The sequence below is a fragment of the Lepidochelys kempii genome, chromosome 4 (assembly GCF_965140265.1).
Source record: "Lepidochelys kempii isolate rLepKem1 chromosome 4, rLepKem1.hap2, whole genome shotgun sequence".
Lineage (NCBI taxonomy): Eukaryota > Metazoa > Chordata > Testudines > Cheloniidae > Lepidochelys > Lepidochelys kempii.
In genome coordinates, this window is record NC_133259.1 from 138,890,645 (window position 1) to 138,901,872 (window position 11,228).

Here is an 11,228-nt window from a genome sequence, read left to right on the forward strand (position 1 = left end):
AGTTCAGGTTGCATGAAATCTTCCCTCTGTGTTCACTCAGCTGCTTGGAACTTTATATATATCCTGGGTTGAGAATGTCTAGACTTGGAAGGGTTCGATTGTTATCGGCAAATGTCGGTGAATGTCGATTTCATTGTGTACATGCACACTGATGAAAAAAATTGCCATACATGATCAAAACATACAGAGAGGCAAAGTAAGAAAAATGCTGCTTGAGAACTAATTAGCATTTGAGTTAAGGATGTTTATTTTGTATATTTTGACATGTGATATTGACAGTTTGTGTTTTAATGGTTCGAAAGCTTTCACTTTTGAATCGCAACATTTGCTGTCATTAAGCAATTAATGTCTGATCCCTCCATAATTTTCCACAGCTGTGCACATTTAACTCGACAAAAGTAAAAAATACTTCAAAATAAACATTGATATTACTGGTCGAAATTATAAACAGTAAAAACTGAATTCTACCAAGCCTAAAAAACGTCCATGCTTAGTCTCGGCCCAAAAGGGGTCTTTATTTGTGTGTGGGGGAGAGCGTGGCGGGGAGATAAAATATTTCTTCTTATGAGTCAAGCATGTATATATAACTCCCACCGGTGTAGTTACTGGAGATGAGTATAGGAATTCTAGTCATTTGCATGAGGTGATGTAAACAAACTATTATGTTACTTGTGCTCCTGTGTTAGCAGTGGATAGGAGCCCAGATCCAGGTGCCCTCACTTAGGCCTGTAATCTCTTGGTCCTAAACCAAAGTGGTGACCCATAGAAGGGGAGCAAAGGGATGTTCTAGACCCGTAGCTGGGTTTGCCTTGCAGAGACAGGGATTTTTGTGCCTGAGGAATGGCAGACCAGCAGGGTTAGGGTTAGCCTAACCCCTGAAGACTGTTAGTGTGGAGTTGCATGCTTGTTGTCACTCGTTTCATGGCTCCGATCCTGAAACCATTGTGAGCCCTGACTACGCTTTGTCTGATTGTACCTGGATTCTACAATACGCTGCTGCATCAAAAACTGAGGCAGACTAAAACTTGGGAAGGATTTGAGCGAAGTCAACCTGTGACGTGGCTGGTTTTTCTCTCCCCTTCCCCCCCCCCCCCCAAAGCTCCCAATTTGTTTGGAATAAACATCTGCCGATGTAGATACACCATGGTATCGTCTGGGCCCATATTGGGGGCACAGCTAGATGAACCCACGGTTCAAATGCTGGTGGCTGTCTACACTCACTCTCCAGCTGTGGCTACTGGTAGTGCGGCTGCACCAGGCTAATAATGATCTTAAGAAACATCCAGCATAGCCACAGTCTGGGTCGGTAGAAATTTGATTAAGCTGAGTGGGGGGATGTCCAGGTGAACATAGCTCTGCAGGGAGTCAGATGGTGTGGAATAGACTCCTAGGAAACATGGAGGAGCCCCTTGCTTGAGAAACTTTAATACTGTACTCTAGAGAGCCCTTCTGCAGTGATGGTAGGGGCTTGGGCGAGTGAGATGTAATGGACTTTTTTGGATGTGACTTTTCCAGCTAAAATGTGAGGGTTTGAAGCCTGAAATATGTTGTACAGCTGGGGTGGTATGTACTGGCCTAGAAAACCTTTGCTCTTAGAGGTGGAGAGCTATGCGAGTATCCAAAGAGAGGAGAGCTGGTTTTCTGTGTCTAAGCAGAGTGTCCTTTAGTAAATGATCAGCCAGTGTGCAAACACAAGGATTCCCAGCGCTCTTTATAGAGTTCAGTGGTGGGATCCCTAGCTCACCTACTAGCCCCTGGTGCATAATCCTTGACATTCCCCACTGAATGGCCCTAGACCAGTTTCTGTAGGCTGTAGAATGTGAGCGCCCCCTTTGGTGTTTAAAACCCCAATGAATTAGGCCTTGTGACCCTTCTGTGGGGTCCATGTTCTAGCTGCATTGTACAGAGGTGGAATCTGAGATGAGAAGTAAGGCAGCAAGGTCACACAAAGTGGCAAAGCCAAGCCTAGAACCCACATTGAATTTGCACCACATTCGGTGCCGCCTTTCTTTCATTTGGTTCTCGGGAAGGGGCAAAAGACTCCCCATCCCACAGATGCACTGATATGCCGTGCACAGCATAACCTGCTGGAGCAAGAACTTTGCAACACCGGGGATGGGGGTGGGTGGGAATCCCTACTCCATGCCCAGGGCTGGCTTCTAGTTAGGCCGCAGTGGAGGGATGGGTTTTGTAGTGCGTGTCCTTCATCATCTCTTGGCTCAGAGTCTCCAGCTTCCCTGCGTGCCAAGTGTGGCTAAGATTCATCAGGGTGGAGTCACTTTTGCTTGTTCTCATGAGTTCGGTCTTGGTGCACGGAGCAAGAACGGAGCGTTTAAAGCCTCTCTCGCAGGCAGAGGGGATTGCGCCAACAGCGGGACGCTCGTGGGTATGTTGTGCCTTCGCTCTGAGCAGGTAGCGGCAAGCAGACTTCAATATATTTTCCATCTTAGTCACTGATTACCAAGGAAGTGAAGTAGCTGACTGAGCTGGGAAACTTCGTTCTCCCGTGTCGCAAGAGCCCCTCCGCAGGTAAAGGGCAGCTACAAAGGGAACTAGAGGGTCTCACGCGTTGCACCCACTGGGGGCTCTGAGCGTCTTTCCACTCCCCCGACAAGCTCCTTCGGTGTTCCCCTCCCAGCCCATTCTGTCAGGCACTCCCTACAACCCCCCTCCCTGTGTCAGGGGCTCTGCATCAGTATTTTTTCTTGCTGAGAGGTAAGTCATTCTGGTGGGGAGTGGTCAATATTTTAGATACTTCTTGGGAGGATGGGCAGAGCTGAGATCGGGGCTGTTAGCTAGAAGGTATTAGTGGCTGTCCTTGGCTGGTTCTTTGATCTGTAGCCTATTACAGAGGTGGCTGTAGCTGCTAGCTCTGCTGACCAGGAGCCAGGGGCTCCATGTGGCCCTCATTTCCCCCTTCTGTTTTTCTGATTTTTTTTTTTTTCACCAGACTCAACAGGGTTTTGCCCATCGTTGCCTAGAGCTTTCCCTGGAATTGATTGGACGCAGTGTTCAAAAGTTATCCCCTTAGAGACAGATGCCATCAAGTTGTGTAGGACCTTGCTTTGCTCGGCCAATGAAATTGGCCCTTTGCACTTGATTGTTAATTAAGATGGACACGGAAGGCCTGTTTCTAAGTGCTTTTTCTGGCTTCTGTCTGAACCTTCGAATTCTCAGGAGGTCTGGTTCTGCTTTTCCCTTATTTTGCTGGAGGACTTTTGGGGGTCTTGGAGGAGCTGTATTGTAAGCGTTCGCACCTTAATTGAAAAGGCTGGAAATGCTCCGTGACCTGTTGGGTTGTAGGGACGAGAGCTATGATCTGGCGCCGTGGCGAGCACAGAGAATACATTGTGTTAAGCTGAATTTGATGGTTCTGTGATAATCAGTTGCGAAGAGGCAACTTGGCTAACAAAATGGGAATGAAGTGTCACCTGGAGCAGCCCAGAAAAACTGCTCAAGCCTTTGTATCTGTTGCAAAGAATCAAAAATGGCACAAGCCCAAATTTTTCTGCATGCCGCTGAAGGTGGTAGGGTTAAGATCGTAAACAGCTTAACCAGGGGCAGGAATCTTTAATACACAATTGTGATTTTTTAAAAAGCAAGCATGGAAGTCAGAGTGCGCCAAGTCCTGGTTGCATTTTAATGAAGACACAAGAAAGCACACAAGCCTGGGGAAGTGGGGGGGAGGGATAGCTCAGTGGTTTGAGCATTGGCTTGCTAAACCCAGGGTTGTGAGTTCAATCCTTGAGGGGGCCATTTGGGATCTGGGGCAAAAATTGGGGCTTGGTCCTGCTTTGAGCAGGGGGTTGGACTAAATGATCTCCTGAGGTCCCTTCCAACCCTGATATTCTATCTTATGATTCTAAGTGCAGTGGAAATGCAGTGCTAGCCCGTCAGATAGCTTTAACTGGGCTTTTATACAGTGACTTAAGTATTAGAAGCACTGTGGAGCTATTAACTATAGTTGATTCCCATGATACCCATGTGAAACGGGTGAGGAAACTGAAGCAAAAGGTAACAGGGTAGAATTCAGCCTCTCCTGCCTCTTGGCCCTTTGCTTGTTCCCCAGTTCCTTCCACTTTCATTCTGGCCTCTTCTCCCCACTCAAATCATGGAACATGCATACGGCTGCACGCTGATCATCTTGACAGTGGAAAAGCCCTCTTTCCTCTATGTGCGGTACCGCTGCCCCCCTCGCCCCACTGCTCAGCCGGAGGCTGTCCTCCCCTGATCCTGGGTTAGTCTTTGTGGTCAAGTAGGACTGGATGGAGACATGTACCTGGGAGTCGTAGAGTTTGGGGCTAGAAGGGCTCACAAGATCATGTAGTCTGACCTCCTGTATGGCACAGGGCACCCACGCCACCTTCAGACTAACTCAACAACAGGAATTAGACCAAAGAATTACAGCCCCCAGGAGACTCCACCGTTCTGTGCTACAGACAGAGAATTGGATGGACCAAGGGGCATCAAGGCCCCTGCAGTGGCGGATACCCAGATAATCCCAGCAAGTGATCTGCACGCCACACTGCAGGAGAAGGTGGAATATTCCCGAGATCCCTGCCAATCTGCCCTGGTGAGGATTCCTTCCCAGCCCCACAGATACTGATCAGTATCTGCGCATGTGAGCAGGAACCAGCCAAGCCCTCAGGAGGGACAGAGAGAGTTCGGTGCCACCTGAGAGCACTGGCCTACCCCAGTTGGTGTCCTGTGGCCATTGCTAATACTTCAGAGGAAGGAGACTGCAGCATCTTCATACAACATCTGTGTTTAGTTTCTTGAAGTGTATCTTTACCTTTTGGGATTTTCCTATGTTTGCATGTAAAGGATCCCCTGACCCCCACAGTATTTTGATAAAGGGTGGCCTTCTGGTTGAGGTGCTGGACTGGGACTAGGGGGACTTGGGACCTGCGCTGCTAGAGACTCCCTGTCTGACCTTCAACAAGTCACTTAATCTACCCTGTGCCTCAGTTTTCCCATCTGTAAACAGGAGTAATAATTCTTAATTCTCCTGCTGTCTGTTGAGGTTGTAAAATCTCCAAAGCAAGGACAGTGTCCCTCCATGTCTATATAGCACCTAGCACAATTGGGCCCTGATCATGGTTGGGACAACTGCGACAGAAGTGATTTACAGTCTTACACACACACACACACACCCCCTCCCCACCCCCCGTTTGTGTTTTTTGGACCTGTGAAGCCGGCGTAAGTCAGACACTGAATGGCTGCGGTGTCTGGTGCAGGGCTCTGAAATGTCTTCCAGGCAGTTTTTTCCAGTTCCTTTTCTCCCTCCGTCTTTCCCAGACCGGTTTAAACCTCTTTAAAGCTTTCTTCGTTGTACCAATTACCGATGGCGTGTAGGTGGGGATCTGGCTGGTGAGTAAGTCCTAAACACATACGTGCCTCTCAGTACACAGCAGAGCTCTGTTTGGCAACTTTCGTCTCTTTTTAAAACATCTGACACCACTGTTGTGTCTCCCATCAAGCCAATAATTGTTTCCATAAAATGTACACTTTTGTGCTCTTTAATTAACCTGTAGCTTCTGCTGACATCTGCAGCAGCATTTTCCAGAGACACCAATCAACACAGTGTCTTCTCACATTCACGTTACAGCTCCCGGCTGGCTAAAGTACCCAGATAAGCTGAACCTTAGATGTTATCACTTGCCAAAGCTACAGCAGCAGCTGAAGCCAATGATACTTGTATCAGCATTGTTCATTGTGTAACCCGCTGTTCATGGCTCGGTCGCCCTCTAGCGGCGAGACCGCTTACAAAGGTTTGAGTCAGCGACTGCCTCTGAGCTGATGGACCTGCTTCTTTTAGATCCTTCAGGCTAGCTGTTGGGTCGTGCAATGTTCAAAGTGCTCCAGGACAGGTTGGCTGGGCGCTGGCGTTGGTGCACGAGCAGACCTGCATAATGCTGACAGTAGGCGAGTGGCAGATAGCTCAGGCAATAGAGACTTGTGCTCTTAGATCCAAAGGTCCTGAGTTCAAATCCCGCAGACTCAATCAGGGCGTCCTTACAGTTGGGTTTTCACATAGGTAGTCCGCATGGCCTCTCAAAGTGCTGTCTCAAGATTGTGTGCAGTGTCATGAATCAGATGAGGAATGTCTTGGGTCTTTCCATGCCAAAACGCTGACACCTTGGCCCATCAGTATGCAAACACAGCAGCTTCTCAAGTCTGTTCCTTGTTTGGTTTGACATCTTCTCGAATGTCATTAGTAGCATTGTGGACACTTGTTGCACCCAATCCTTGTAGGTGTTTAGCAGGCAGGCTTTGCTCACAGATCAGTCCCTCCTGATCCTTTTTGTTGCTTTTCCCTAGACTCCCTTCCACTTGTTTGGAGCATGCAGTGTCCCATGCCTTTTGCACCCTGCCTTTCAGGCTCTGTGAAATGGAACTGGTTTGATCATGGAAACTGACAGCTCTCCTTGTACCGTGTGGGTCATTGTGCTTCGTCTCCCCGTGGGCATGAAGGATGTTGCAGCTGCTCACCTAGAGGCAGGTGTCCCCAGCAGCGTCTATAAACGGAATCAGATTAAGATGAGGGAGGCGGTGGCAGGGGCACTGTAGGCCAGTAGGCGGAGAACCCTCCTGATGGACCACAGATGATCCCCCAAGGGAAGGGTGACCTAGTGGGGGATATTGCGATTAGGCTGTTCCCTGGTTTTGTGTGATCTGTACTCTACAGGCCTTTACATGATTAAATATAAAAGAGCATGAAGTTGGAAGAGTGTCAAAGCATGTGTGTGCTGACTGCTTCTCAGCTAGGGCATTTCTGAGCGAGAGTTCAGCTGTAAGCCAGAAGCTTCACATCTATTGAGTGGAGTTCTGGGAGAGGGGTGCATTTAGAATCAGGGGAGAGGGTCTGAAGGGTCAGCGTTGCACCCAGGGGGCCTAGGTGGCTGGACAGCAGGTTCCAACACTGAGGGTTGTCAGATAGGTCTGTGGTCTGAGAGAGCACCTAGGGACCAAGATCGGGGCAGTGGCTGGACTCCATTCAGGCTCCAGGAGCTTGAAACACTCCTGGGAATCCAGGCATGGATTCCCCCTCCTAGTGAGAAAAGGGTGCTCGCTAGGATCTGTGACAGTCGCTGCTTAAACCAGAGAGATTGCCATGCAATGTCTTTGCAATGCCGTCAGGAGGTGAGAACGCAGTGGCAGAGTTTCAACAGACCCAGCGGTTGCAGTTCTGCTCTGGACTGTCAGATAAATAACACATGGGGCAGAGCTCACATTTAACCTGGCGTAGCGTGGAGACTAAAAATAGATACATAAATCTTGGAAGTGCTTCTCCAAAGCTGAACAAATGCTCGAAACCTGCCCCTGTCTAGAACAGAACCTGCAGCGGTTGGTGCTTGGGACTCAGTGAAGTGGAGGAGGGGGAGAGGGTTGGGCTGTGGATCATTGAGAGTGAAACGCTGACCTGGGAAGCGATCCAGGTTGGCGGCGGGGCAAATCCCGCAGAGAAGCAGCTCTGCAGGCTCCTGGCGCAGTCTGTTGAAGCAATAGTACTCAGGCCATGCAGGGGTGGAAGAGGAGGAGAAGAATTGCTTTGGAAATCTTGCCTAGCAAGACAATCGGAATCCAGGGAAGGATGAAGGGATGGAGGAGGAGCAAGAAGAACACACCTGCATCAAGAAACCTGCAGCCGTTGGACTGAAAGGTAGAAAGTGTTAGCACTCCATTCCTCCCATCATCTCTTCTTTTTCTTGCCCCATACGACTTTTTTCCTCGGAGGAGGAACAGGTGGTATGCGGCTACCCAGACGATGGGTGCGAGCTAGCCTCCGTCACACTGTCACTGGGCTTTTGTATGGGACAAAGTCCTCTCGCAGACCCTTAAGTTAACTTTTGTCCATCCTGAATCGGATGTGGGGCATATTCTGAGTGCCCTTCTGATGGGATGGCCTTGGGGTGACAGGACAGGACAGCACAGCACTGGGGCCTGCTGGGACAGCTGGCTTCTATTCCCGGCTGTGCCACAGACATGCTGAGTATGTCTACACTGCAATTAAGACCCTGCTGGCCGGGCTTGGGCAAAGGGACTGTTTAATTGTGGAGTAAATGTTCTTAAGGTGGGAGGGTCCCAGAGCGCAGGCTGCAGCTCAAACCCGGACGTCTACACCGCAGTTAAACAGCCCCTTAGCAAAAGTCATCTGGCACAGGCCAGCCGTGGATATTGAATAGCAGTGCAGATGTACCCTTAGTCTCTCCTTGTCTCCATTCCTCCATCTGTAAAACGGGAATAATGCTAACTTGTAAAAATCCTGCTGTCTTCAGTGAGACCAGGATTCGGCCCTAATATTTTGCAAAGGGCTTTGAGATCCTTGGGTGATAAGTGCTTTCCAAGTGCAAAGCATTATTAGCACCTCAGACGACAGTGGTGAGCTCTTCAGAACTGCCAGGGATGGGGTGAGGGGTTGGGCAAGAGTCCCAAGCAGCCTGGGTAAGGGAAGGCACAGATGTTGGACTCAGCCCATGGCATCACCAGGCCAATAGTATTAGAGCTTTGCGTGGAACAAGTCTCACAGACTTGGTGTTGTGGAGAAGGGGCTGCCTGCTTTCCTTTCCAGAAGATTGCTCTCGTTTTTCTTATATCAGCAAAGTGCTGCATGAAGCCACTAAATGCTGTGCTCTGATGGACCCTAATGGTGCTTTCTTCTCTCTCTCAGAACTGAGTGTGTGACATACCTGCCATGCAGGGCTGAATGCAGATCTCACTGAAGAGTGCTAGGCCCCAATCTGGGTTCCGTTTTATATCAGCGTTGGCATGAAGGAGACCTCTTCTAGAAGCACGAAGCAGGCAGGAGCTTTGCTGTCTTCAGATGGACCTTCTTGGTGTGCTGGGCTCTCTCTGAAATCAAGTCAGACCATACTGTGCAACCTGGCTGAATTCAGCTGTGCTCACTGGGAAGCAGCTTGAGCAAGCATGACCTGGCATTGAAACCCCAAGGAAAAGAATCCACCTTGGTGTGACCATAGGCAAGCCCCTTGCAAGAAGCAGAGCTGCTGAAATGGCAAGAGTTGGCTGGAGCTGGAAATCTGGGTTTTGAGGGGACGCGGATGCCAGAAGATCAAACTGTTGATGAGCATTAAAAAGCTCTGGCATTCGAGCTCTGAGGCGCCTTCTGGCTGAAACCTGGAGCTGGAGTGCCATGTGATAAGGACAGCAAGAGGACTGTGAGGTAGAGCTCTGAAACGCTGCAGTACGAGTGGCTATACTTGGTGAACAATGTGAGCAAAGCTGCCTGATGTGTGATTGCATCTTAAGTCTGATGGGGGGTGTTATGAAACCATTGGGCCAGATTCTGGCCTGGGTTATGCCAGAATGCATATGGAGTAATGGTTAAATGAAGTTGCTCCAGATTTACACCAGTGTGACTTCAGACCAGTATGTGGCCGGATAGATTTTTATAGTAAAATACTGTGAAGATGCAAAGAGACCTTTGTGCAGGGCGCCGCAGGGCAAATGCAGCTGTGAACAGGACCTTTATTCTGCCGCAGGATTGCTGGACTCTTCCATACACTGCAGAATGGCAATTTTGAGACATGCTCATTTAGAGTAAATGGAGGGGTTTTTGTGTGTGTGTGTGTTTTTTTTTTTAAGAATTCGGAATGAAAATAAATAATCCATTCTGTACTGTCGTCCCTGTGTTTAGTTTGATTTTGTGCTGATCCTACATTTTTTAAGACAGTGCTCGCTTTTGTACTGACCAAGTGTCACTGCGTTGTAGCGATTGTCAAGAGGGTGGGAAGCTGGTGGACTTTTTATCTACACAGGGCACAACTGGGCTTTCAGCATATAGGGGAAAGAAGTTTGGGATTGTGTCATAAGCACACTCGCTGCATGCGGGGGAAGTGTTTGACGAAAAAGATCTGTTGCGAAAGAATCAGAATGTTAACATTTAAGTGCCATCTTTAGATTTCAGGATTAACATCCTGTTGAGATGAATGGGGCGATTCACCCCTCTTAGAGCCATTGTTTCAGACTGTCTGCAGATTCAGGCAGGCAGGACTGCATCATTTTATATTTGCTCTTGTTTTCAGAGATGTCCCTGGAACCATGTGAGGCCTAGAAATGTGTTTTCTTAAATTAAAATCTTACATGCTGGAGAATTGTACTATGAAGGATGGCCTAAAAGTGAACTCTGAGGTAAATTCCGTGGATATTGAGAATCACAAGCTGTCAGACAAATGTTAACTAGTGGTTGTAACGTTGCAGACGTAAGTCAGAATTCTTACTTTCTTCTTCCAGGAGAGAGACCATGGGCAGCTAAGTGACTTTGCCTTTTGTTGTGTAGCTAGCATTGGGAAAGAACCTTGGAGTCCTGAGGTGAAATCTTGGCCCCGATGAAGCCAATGGGAGTTTTGCCACTGACCTCAGTGAAACCAGGGTTTCACCCCTGCTTCCCAGTTCCCTGCTCTGAGAGATACATACAGGCCAATTTTGAGTTGTACCCCGCTAACTGACACAGCTGTGTTACAATGAAGTCAGTGGATAGCGTGGTGAAAGGTGACCTGCAAAGCTAAAACAGTCGGTGCAGGACCAGTGGCTCTGACTCCTGCACATAACTCTTTCCCTTCTGGCTATCTGTGCAGGTATTTTTTTGATGCCCATCACTGTGGTACATGTTAGCAATAAGCTTGCTGAAGGATGCAGTCCACTCATGTTCTGTACAGTTCCTGCTGCTTGTGTGAGCAGCAGCCTGCCTGCAGATCTAACGGCAAAGGCCCGTGTCAGCCAGTGACCGTTCCTTAGTGCTTTCCTGGCTTTCGGGGCCTTGGCTCTAGCTCAGTGAAATCCTGTGCAGTCAGAACAGCCTGGCTGGTATCCAGCACCATGCTAGCTCACAGCATCTCTCACTCCCCCTGTGCAGAAAACTGCTGTGGCCAAGGCCCAAGGGCTGGGCCTGGCTAGCGTCCGAAGGGGACATGTTCGATCCAGCTGTTGGGCCGTGCAACATTCCAAGTGCTCCAGGAGAAGTTGGCTGGGGGCTGGCGGCGCACAAGCGGAAGTGTATGACGCTGACAGCAGGCGAGTGGCAGGCCCCACTGATTTGGTCGCCTTGCTACGCACACCCAGTAGGGATGACACAGTCACCTCCTGTTCACATGTGTACAGCAGGAGGAGATTCACTGCAGAAGTCGGGAGTGAGGTGCGTCCCCAGTTGCTGGCACAGGTATGAGTGATGCTTGTCAGCTGTGCTGGTAATAGTTCTTGTTTCAATC